This window comes from Elephantulus edwardii, unplaced genomic scaffold (genome assembly GCF_000299155.1).
Source record: "Elephantulus edwardii isolate Elephantulus edwardi_28Jun2011 unplaced genomic scaffold, EleEdw1.0 scaffold00075, whole genome shotgun sequence".
In the NCBI taxonomy this organism is placed as follows: domain Eukaryota; kingdom Metazoa; phylum Chordata; class Mammalia; order Macroscelidea; family Macroscelididae; genus Elephantulus; species Elephantulus edwardii.
Window position 1 is genome coordinate 4,944,993 of NW_006399825.1, and position 11,504 is coordinate 4,956,496.

Sequence of the window (11,504 nt, forward strand, 5' to 3'; positions counted from 1 at the left end):
CAGATTGGCTCAGCATAGGACAGTGTTCAGAGCTACTGTGCATAGGGTGGCTATGAGTTGCAGGTGACTCAACAACATGTAACAATAACAATGACATGAAGTCCACATCTCTAACCATCAGAAAGGAAAGGAATAGTTCTTCTTTCCAGATAAATATTTATGAGTCATTCACCATCCAAAAACACAGGAATAAGGCAGATAAGATTTCAAAATCATTCCCTAATCCTAAGGCCTTAATAAAGAAAGCCCAAAGGCGGGGGAAAAATAGTCATAGAGAGTTATGAACACATAAAAACTGACCATTTAGGTAAGTGTGGAAGTAGCTTAGAATTATGTAAATGTACTATAATGTTAGCAAGGGGAAAGCAACATTTTGACAGAAAAACAAATTAATTAATGAATAAAACAGCACTTTATGGCACTGATTATAATTTATGGTGCAGAGAAAAAGGTCAACTCATCTTCTGGATGTTATTTGGGTTAAGGATAATTATGTTTAGGTAAAAAGAAATGGAACTCCTAATTGCAAGATAATGTCAGTTCTTTAGAGAACATCTTGCATCCCCCCAAAAACGAAAGCATAGTTATTTCCTTAATTTCAAACTCAAGTTGAATATAAATAGCCTGGAAAGAAAAATTATCTATAGAGATTAAAAATATTGTAAATTCTCAAATCATTATACTTAGCTGCCTAAGAAAAACCACCCACCAGTGCTTTCAAACCAGTTTTAAGCCTTAATCCTTGCATGCTTAAATAAACATCATACACACAGATGTAGTGTGTGAAGCAGGCTTTGCTTTCAGAGAGGAAAGATTGCGTTTCTGTGTTTACCCAAGAGCCAACTAAAACACATTCCATTTGGCTCTGACACACAGAAATTAGAGTTCTAGAAACTGGAAAGGGAGGTTTATGTCTTTAAACACAACAGACTGAATGCAGTGTATATTTTACAGATATCATGAGAGCTTTCTCTCATCCACCTTTTACTGAGCCATCAAAGAGGCGATTGTGTGAACAAAATAACACAGCAACATGTCACATTCCATTTGCATTGATTTATCACAAGCAGGAAGGAGCCTTTCTAGATTAGGGATCAGCACTGGACAAGCACAAAAAGCCAAGAAATGGAAAATTTTCAAGGGGAAAAAAACCTCACGCACATTAAAAAGAGGTACAAGTACAAAAACCATCTTTCCTGTTGTTTTTAAAAAAGCTGTTGTGGCACAAAGATTAAAGTGCTTGGCTGCTAACTGAAAAGCTGGTTGTTTGAACCCATCTGCCTTTCCATGGGAAAGATAAGACAGCCTGTTTAGGTAGGAATTCCAGCCTTGCAAATCTTATGTACCTCGTCTATTCTATCCTGTAGGGCCTCTGAGTTGGAAACAAATCAGTGTCAGTAGAAGTCCATTGTACACAAGGTTGCGTTGGATTGGAGCCAGTTCAACAGCACCTAACAACAACAATAACAAAGCTCTTAACTGCATGTAGGATCCCTGGGATTCCCTGGCAGTTAATACACTCAGTTGCTAACTTAAATGATGAAGGTTCCAGTCCACCCAGATACATCTTTGAAGAATGATCTGGTTAAGTATTTCTGGGAAACTAGCCAAGCACAAGTCTGTTGGCACGTGTTGGGTTGCCATGAGTTGAATTGACTTGATAGCAGGTGTTATTGCTTTTAACTTACACTCTGAAAAGTTAGACCAGTGCTTCACTATGACTATTGTGGGATGGAGGTATCTTCACTCACTTCCTCTATTAAAAATAAACTATAAAAATTATACTTTATATCTGCATACTATAGAGATGAGTATAAATCAGGACAAATTTATTACTATATATTAATTATAATTACACATAATATTGGCTTTTCCCTTTGATTTTAAAAGAAATTAAAATTAAGACATCTTTATGGATTCTAAAATATATCATCCTTGGTGCTGAGGCCTCTTCTAAACCCAGCTTGAGCTTCTGGTAGTTCCCTGTCTATGTACTGTTCCACTGATTTTTGAATGATCGTCAACAATATTTTGCTTCCATGAGATATGATATTTTTCAGTAATTTCCACATTCTATTGGATCACCTTTTTTGGGAATGGGGATAAATACATATCTCTTCCAGCCAGTCAGCCAGGCAGTTTTCCTCCAAATTTCCTAGCATAATTTGTGAGCACATTCTGGGTTAAATCTGTTCATTGAAACATTTAGATTGGTATTCCATTGATTCCTAGGACCTTATTTTTTGTAATGCCTTCACCCTTCATTAGCATTAGCTATTGTTCATTTGATATTTCTTATATTTTTCAGTATCAACTAATTCTCTTTGGTACAGTGATTCTGTGTATTCTTCCATCTTCTTTTTATACTGCCTGGATCATTTAAAATTTTGCCCATATTACCTCTCAATATTGCAACTTGAGGCTTGAATTTGTCTTTCAATTTGTTCAGCTTGAGGAATGCCAAGCACATTCTTCCCTTTGTATTCTGACTCCAGCGTTTTGCACATGTTGTTATAATATTTTACTTTGTCTTCTCACAGTGCCCTTTGAAATCTGATCATCTCTTTTGCTTTGTCATCTTTTCCTTTTGTTTTGGCTTCTCGATGCTTCAGTGTAATTTCCATAGTCTCTTCTGATATCCATTTTGGGTTTTTGTTTCTCCTCTTTCTTTGTAATAAACTTTTGCTCTCTTTATGAATGATATCTTTGATGTCCTTCTATAGTTTCTATGGCCTTCGATCATTGGTGTTCCATGCCTCAAACCTGTTCTTGAGTTGATTCTTAAATTCAACTGGGATAGACCCAAGGTCATATTTTGATTCTGGTGGATCAAACAACATAATTATACTGTTTGGTCTACATTTTGCCAAAATAATGTTGACTGTTGTCAACATTATGATAAATGGAGAAAGGACTGAAACTGTTGATAGATTCATCTTACTTGGCTCAATAATTAACCTCTTTGGTACCAGCAGTCTGGAAATAGAGAGCTGTGTTGAATTAGGCAAGTCTGCCGTCAGGGACCTCTCTAAAATGCTGAAGAGCAATGATCTATTTGAAGACTAAGGTGTGCCTGAGTCAGGCCACGGTCTTCTCAATTTCCTGCTATGTGTCAGAGAGCTGGACTTTGAATAAGGACAACAGAAAAAGAAGTGATACCTTTGAGTTTTTGCCCTGGAGAAGAGTACAGAATATCCCAGAGACTACCAAAAAAACAAATAGCTATGTCCTGGGAAAAGTGCAGCCAGAATGCCTTGGAGGCAAAGATGGCGGAGCCTCATTTTTCATACTTTGGACATGTAGCTAGTCACGGCTATTCCATGGAAAGAGACATCATGCTTTTAAAGATGCAAGAGTCAGTCCATGAAGGAGAGGGAGAGAAAGACCTCCAGTGAGATGGATTGACACAGTGACTTCAACAATGAACTCTAGTGTGTCAGAGATGATGATGATGGTACAGGATAGGAAGCATTCAGTTCAGTTGTTCATAGAGTTGCTATGAGTCATACACAACTCAATAGCACTTAACAACAACAAATGTATCACAGGCTCTATTTATGTGCCTAATGGACTTGCAGGCCCAAGATAGTTAATAATTACTTAGCCCATTTGGTAATCAGAGGTCTAGAGTTAGAGTCTAGGGGAGAAGAGGCTAGAATGAAGGATTAAAATATGACTTAAAATATGATCAAATTGAGGACATTCTAACTCATGATGTTATAAGAAGCCAAGACTCAATACAAGACAGTGGGAGATGTGGAAGAGAGGATAAAGAAGGACAGCAGAGGGTGAATTGTCTGGAGGGAGGACCCTCGGTAGATGGTGAAGTGTCGAGGGAGCTTTGGTGGACTAGTGGTGTTTGCTGCTAACCCAAATGCACATGGTTTGTATCTACCAGTTCCTCCACAGGAGAAGGATAAATAATCTCTTTCTATGTGATTTACTGTCTGTGAAAACCCACTAGAGGGTCAACTATGAGTTGGTTCCAACTTGACAGCACACAACAATAAAGTGTCACAAATAGGGGTACCGGTGGTTCCATGGTAGATTGCCACCTCTCCTTTGTAGACCGGGGTTTGCTTCCGAGTGGATGTGCCTTCTATGCAACTCTCACCTGCCTGCTAATGGAGGCTTGTGTGTTGCTGCGATATTGCATAGGTTCCCAGGGAGCTTCTAGACAAAGATGGACTAGGAAGAAAGATCTGGCTATCTACTTCTGGAAATTAACCAGAGTATGTATTGATCTCCATGAGTTAGGGCTGACAGTTGACAAGAGCCAAGTGTTGAGAGCCTGTGTGAGCTTGAAGAGAGTTAAAATGGAAAGAAAGAAACAGACTCAGGGGATTTGGGGGGAGATATAAGACAAAAAAGAAAGTCATTGATGATGCTGAGGCTTTTAGTTGTACCTTATACCACAGTTCTTAAAGGTTTCATGTCACATTAGTATGATTTCCTTGTGTCCTGGCCTTCAATATTTCATTTAAAATGCTCTCTCTCTGTTTCTTATTCTCACAAAAAGACAGAGCCAGACTTAAAAGTATAATTCAAATGTGACTTCCATTGAGCTATGAGATCATATTTCTTTCTTGTTCTTAGCAGCCATCTCCTTCCCCCCACCCCAGCAATTTGCATTTGTCAAAACTATAAGTGCCATTTGAAATAAGATTAATTCAAATTCATGTTTTGACCCTTTTAAATTGTGACAGCCAGGTCAAAGTGTCCTTACCATCACTACATGGCAGGCAATTCCTTAGAAACAGACACCAAAGAGATGACCCATTTGAGTGAAAACTCAGGGAAATAAAAATCAGCATTTCAATACTGTTTTTCTAGATTTAGCTTCAAAGCGATGCACTTTCTCCCCTCCCCCCCAAACTGGCACCAATCATAGTGGTAGTTTGTAGTATTTTAGAATAACCTTCTAGGTATTCTTAGTGTTTTCTCTGTGAAAATATAAATGTTCCAAAAAACAGGAGACATAAGTGTAAAACCCACACCCAGGAGATGCTATATTACAATAAATTATTTAGAAACTCATTTTCTAGGCTCTCTGTTAGGAAACTTATATATCAATGGTGCCTAATGTTAGAGTTTATAATCACCAGAGATTAGGAGCAAGCAAACTAGATGATGACAAATAGTATGTTGTTGTTCTTATGCGCCATTGAGTCGCCTGCAACTCATAGTGACCCTACGTACAACAGCTCTGACCCCTATCCTATCCTAAGGCAGTCTCACTGACTCCAATATACCTAATTTCATTGCCACAGTTATAATGTCTATTCATCTCACCCGGGGTCTTCCTCTCCTGTGATGTCCTTTCACCTTTCTGAGTATGATGTCCTTCTTCAAGGACTGGTCCCTTCTGGTCACATGACCAAAGTATGTGAAACTGACCTTCAAAATCCTAGCTTCCAAGGACAAACTTGGTTTCACCTTCTCTAAGACAGACATATTTGTTCTCCTGGCAGTCAGTAGTATGTTCAAGACTCTTTTCTAGCACCTCAACTCAAAGGCATCAATTCTTCTTTGACAGAGATACACTTGGAATATGACAGGGACAGAAAGGAATTGCCTAATAGCTAGATAACAAAAAGAAAGTCATTCAGGAAAACTTACAAGAGAAGGTGTTATTTAATGACTAATAATTTTGTGCCATAGTGATGAGGGAGTTGAGCTACCAATCCAAAGGTGGGAGGTTCTAATCCACCAGCTGCTCCAAGAGAGAAAGATGGGTAATCTCCTCCCACACAATCAACATCCTCTAAAAATTTGTTTGAAGGTCAGCTTTAAGTCAATAGAAATGAGTGAGCTGTCTAGTAGGGAACTCTGGTAGTGTAGTCCATAGGGAGTCATACTGCTAACCCGAAGGGAGTGTATTTCTGGACATTGAAATCCACCTGCAGCTGCTGGGCAATCTACTCTGTGATTTACAGCTCTGGATGCTCAACAGGAGGTCAGCTAGGAGTAAGTTCCAAGTTGATGACAATGAGTGAGTGAGTTGTCTACTACCCACCTACCCCTTTCTTATTAATGTAATGCCAACTTTTATTTCATGTGACACTATGTTAAGCTGAAAAATTACACTTCTCAAGTTTCCTAATAATTCTGTAAGTTCTGATCAAAGAGAGATAAACAAGCAATTTGATGAATTCTAGAAGAGAAAAAGAAGACAAGACAACCAGCCAGAACTTGTCTGCTACTTTCTCTTCTTTTTCCTCCCTGTCTGAATGTGGACACAAGAACTAGAGCTTCAGCAGCCATTTTTGGACCCTTAGAAGTATTTGTGAGTAAGATCCTGAGACCAAGGATGGAAAAGCAGAAAAACCTAAGGTCCATGGGTCCCTTCTGATCATGCCCATTATATAGCTATGGTCTGCCCTACTTTCAGAATTCTTTTATGTGGAAAAAATTAAACATGTTAGCTATTATTTAAAGTTTCCTTAATTCTTTATTCTAGTTTAATGGTGTCCAGTGAGCGGAATATGAAAGGGTTAGTAGGAATCATCAAGACATACAAGTGGTAGAAAGATTTCCAGGTAGAAAGGAAAACTTTTGCCAACTCATAGAAGCATGAAGTTACATGGAGTATACGGACAGCAGAAGTGGTTCTGCTTGGGTGACGTGATAAACTATTTGGTTAAAGAAAAGAGCAGCTGTTCTAACTCAGGTGAGCCACTTCTGCTCATATACCTAGTTCTTTAGGCAAAAATGTGCACCACATCTTGCCATTTACTTACATTTGTTTCAGGGCACAGAAGGGATACCAGTCTCATAGATGCAGAAAGAGATGCAGAGAGATAGTTTCAGTGCAGTCATAGGAAGGAAAGAGAAAGATACAGATACATGAAGAGTGAAGAGGTCTATAGTCCTGAGCTTCTGCTGTGGGCACATTGATTGTGTCTGCCCTCTTTGTGAAAGAGAATGAAAAATGAAGATGTAAGAAGGTTTGAAAAGAGAAATTGTGAAATAGTTCCTGATCATTTATGCCTTTGTGTGTAAGGAACTCTGGTGGCACAGTGGTTAAGCACTCAAATATTAACCAAAATGTCCATGGTTTCTATTTACCAGCTTCTCTGAGAAAAAGCCGACGGAGTCTATTTCTGTGCAGATTTACATCCTCAGGAAACCCACGAGGTAGTTCTATCCTGTCTTACAGTCACTATACATTAGAATCAACTCAACAACAGTGGGGTGGGGTTTTTGTTGTTGTTTTGCTAACTCCTCTGTGCATATAATTTTTCCTAATTGAAATGATTTGGTGGTTCCCTTCCTGCTCCTTTCTATCTAATGCAGAACACATTTGGATTTTCTCTTTTGTTCTCTTTGGTACAGACATTTCTGACCATTGGGACAGGCTTCTTGTTCTCTGAATTAGTATATCTTTCACTGGCCAGTTACCACACACAACATTGCTTGCATTTAAAGACTAAGGTGCACTTGACTCAAGACATGGTATTTGTAGTTGCTTCATATGCATGTGGAAGTTGGACAATGAATAAAAAAGACAGGAGAAGAATCAATGTCTTTGATTCGTAGTATTTGTAGTATTGGTGAAGAGCAGGGTATATACCACGGGCTGTCAAAATAGCAAACAAATCTATCTTGGAAGAAGTGTAGTCAGAGTGTTCCTTAAAGGCGTGGATGGTGAGACTTCAGCTTACATACTTCAGGCATGTTGTCATGAGGAGCCAGTTCTAGGAAGGGACTATTATGCTTGTTTAAGTTGAAGGTCAGCAGAAGAGAGGAAAATCCTCCATGAGCTGGATTGACATCGTAACTATAACAATGAGCTTATGCAGTATAGAGATTGTGACGATGGTGTAGGATAAGGCAGGAGGTTTAGTTCTGTCGTATTTGGGTTTACTACTATTGGAGTCAATTCAGAAGCATCAAACAATAGCAACAGCCTTTCATATTATTTTTATAGTACATGTTGTTAGGTGCCATTGACTAGAGTATGACTTATCGTGACCCTATGAACAACAGATCTGAATCCTTTCCTACCGTATGCCGTCCTCACCATTTCTGATACACTTGAGACCATTGCTGCAGTCACTGTATTGATCCATCTCAATGGAAATTTTCCTCTTTCATAGTACTTAATAATCACTCTTGATTGAGATAGTTCCTGCCTGACTCTGGTCTAAGGTGTTCTCTTTAGTTATCTAGTGCTGCTGTAATAGAAATACCTGATGTGGATGGCTTTAACAAGCAGAAATGTATTCTCACAGTTTAGGAGGCTGGAAGTTGAAATTCCTCTTTTTAGTTTGACATCTGTGGCCTTAGCATATCTTGGAGATATCTTTGTGTTCTGGTAACAATCTTCCACTAGTTATAGGAGGTTCTCAGCAAAGGAACCCTAGGTCCAAACAACACGCTCCACTCCAGGCTCTTCTTTCTTGGTTGTACTGAGATCACTCCTTCTTGGCTTACCTCTCTCCTTTTATCTCTTGTAGGATAAAAGATGATTCAAGGAACACCCAAGGGAAACTCCCTTACATTAGATTGAGGCTGTGTCTTAAGTAAGGGTACAGATTAGCTAATCACATCATAGGGTAGCTATGTCATTACATATATGACAAATTACATCATTACATTACACCCAATTCACTGAGAATCATGGTCCAGACATATATTTTAGGGGTACGGTATTCAATCCACGATAGGTTTCCATCAACTGAAACTTCCTTCCACAGTTCCTCTGACTCTCCAGTGACTATCCCACCTTCTGGTTCTGAAAGTGTTATACTGTTTTGGATAAATGTCCTAAGGTCCTGGCATGTTGAATGGAAGCTCCAGGAGGCCAAGGACTGAGTTTTAGCTCTCAGACTCAACACAGTGAGGAGCATAGAGGCACACTCAGTGTACATTTACTTACCAAATGAATGAATGACTCTGACAGAAGGACTTCAGTTTGGGAACAAGCAGTTAACGTTCTCCTTATTTTCACTGCAGTCCTAGAAATAGCAATAGTGTTCCTTGACCTTTTAAAAATTAGCATTTGCACTTCCTGAATCCATACAACTTAACTCCTCTTGTTTCTTCATTTTTGTTCTTTGTCAATTTTGTTCTGACAGAACAGGGAGTGAAAAGCAGTACAAGATCTTTGGGGGAAAATGGAATTCTTAAGATCTTTCTGAAAAGGCTCTTGAGCAGGCCAAGTGTTCATCCAGCTCTTACCTATACTTGGGCAGGCACCAGCGACACAAAAGCAGGGTCTGTGTTCTTGCTCCACAAAGCACCTGATTCATGAGACAGCTTTGCAGGAATTTAATTAGTGAAGGAATGTGCAAAGCTTAAGCGCTTCAGATGTCATTACCCATTGGGGAGGGTGGAGGAAGGGGAGAGGAGCCTAACAGATGTTTGATTCAACCTCGTTCTTGGGAAACAGATCGGTACACACATAGTTTTTCTATTTCAGTAGCTCTTGGGTAAATCTTGTTAATGATATTTCATTCTTTCAGGATCCTGGTATAACATGTATCCACCTTAAAGCAACTAGAAACACACCTTTGGCCTCAGGAGAGGAAAGAAGCTGATGTTTTTAAAAACCAGGTTATTTCAGGGTTGCTTCTCAAAAGGCATTATTTCCACCCATTGAGTGACTGTTGATCCATGCGTTAAGTGAACTTGAACTTTTCATTTCAGGAAGTTACCTTGTGGTCAACCTGTGAAGGAACTGCATGTTTTGGTTTTAATGGCTCTAATTCCTTAATACTATTTTACTCCTTTTAAAACAGATCACATTTTCTGAATATGTGCACAGAAAAGTATTTGGTTGAGAATGTTGGCTTAAGGAACTAGTCTACATCCTGGGTTGTCAATAAGGGTCTTGCTGGCCTCTCAGACTCAGAAGAGAGTAGGTCTGAGCTAGATTCCAATTGGTTGAAATGGACAGCCATTTGTTATTTTGCCAAGACATAAAATTTCCCTTTTTTATGAATAGGAATAAACTACTTAAACCAACTGTGTCACAAAAATAAGAAATGCAAACGTCTCAAGGCCATGTGATTTCTTTTTCTCCCAGTCCTTGTTTACAGCCTATTTGTCAGTGTCCAGTCCAAGTTCTTTCCATTGTCAGCATCCGTGAAACTCAACTTTGGGCAACAGAATGAGAAAAGGAAGAGAAGGTTGCATACCAACTAGACTTGCTTGAAATTCCACATGTAAGCTCCAATCGACTTTTGAGTAATTCTAAAGCACAAGCTCCTCGAACTTCCCCCCACCCCCAAAGTGTTAGTGTAATGGCTCTGTGCAACTGATTGCTGCCAAGCCTAAATTGCACTCTTTCAGGGCACTCACAAGCTGACAAAAAGAAAATCAGCAAAGGCGACTTCCTGTCTTGTTCTTCTTGATTTCTGGACCTTACACTCCAAGCCCTTGAAAATTAACACTTAGCTTTCTAGCTGTTCCTAACTTCAAGGTTATTTTACACTCTTTGAAGCATAAGCATTTTAGCATATAACAGCATATTGTCACATAGAGTAATTAATCCTAAAAATAGAAAAACTCTCCAATATTTGACATGCCACAAAAATGCTCTAGAGAGCTAGGTTGTTTTTATTTTTTTTTCCATTGCAAGTTCCCTTTCAATTTCTTTTTCTTTTATTGCACTGTGTAATTTTTCCCCTTCACTTTTCATTCAACCAATAGCTATTTGTTGAGCATCTGCTCTGTGCCAGGCTCTGGAGATATAACAGAGAATAAGACAGTGTCTACATTCATGGCAATATCATCAGGCTCCGTCAACTGATGTGGGGCTGCAACAAGCTGTACAAGGAAAGTAACAAGAGAGATGTTGGGATCGGGGCCTCCTCGTACAGTTGTATTGGTTGTGCACCAACAAGGCCCTAAATGTAAAAGCCAGTGGGGTTCTGCACCAGCCTGAAAATGCTTCCAGCTGGAGGACAGCCTTATAATGACACTATACATGTTGATGGTGAACTTGGTCAGGTCTCACAGAAGTCACAAACACACACACCCCTACCTGTTATTAACCACAGTTTGCAAGTGATTAAATTTCATATTTATACTAAACAATTTTTAAGAACTTGGGGTCTCTGGCTCTTAGTCCACCAGCGTTTGGGGATGCCGCTATTTAAAAGTGCTGTAATACTTGGCTCCACCTGCAGGCTGATGGCTATTGTGTTATGAATCGGTTTTTACGCTGGATGATATGATGGTGTTTCATGTCTGGAGGAGGGACACGTATAGAAGGCTTGGGGCTCTTGTGGCTTTATTTTCGTCCCCAAGTGGGTGTCAGAAGATGGGACTTGCCAGATGAATTGGGGGTCTCTGGCTCTTAGTCCACCAACATTTGGGTGTACCAGTATTTAAAAATGCTGTAGAGCCTGCAGACCTGTGCCCCTCGGGCAAAATGTTAATTTATTGGGGATGAACATTCTTTTAAGTTGGTCCAGTGGTGATTTGTCTATTTGCTCTACTGAAGTAACTTAGAGTTGCTGTGATGATGGACAGCTATACCATAGGTGTGTCAAACA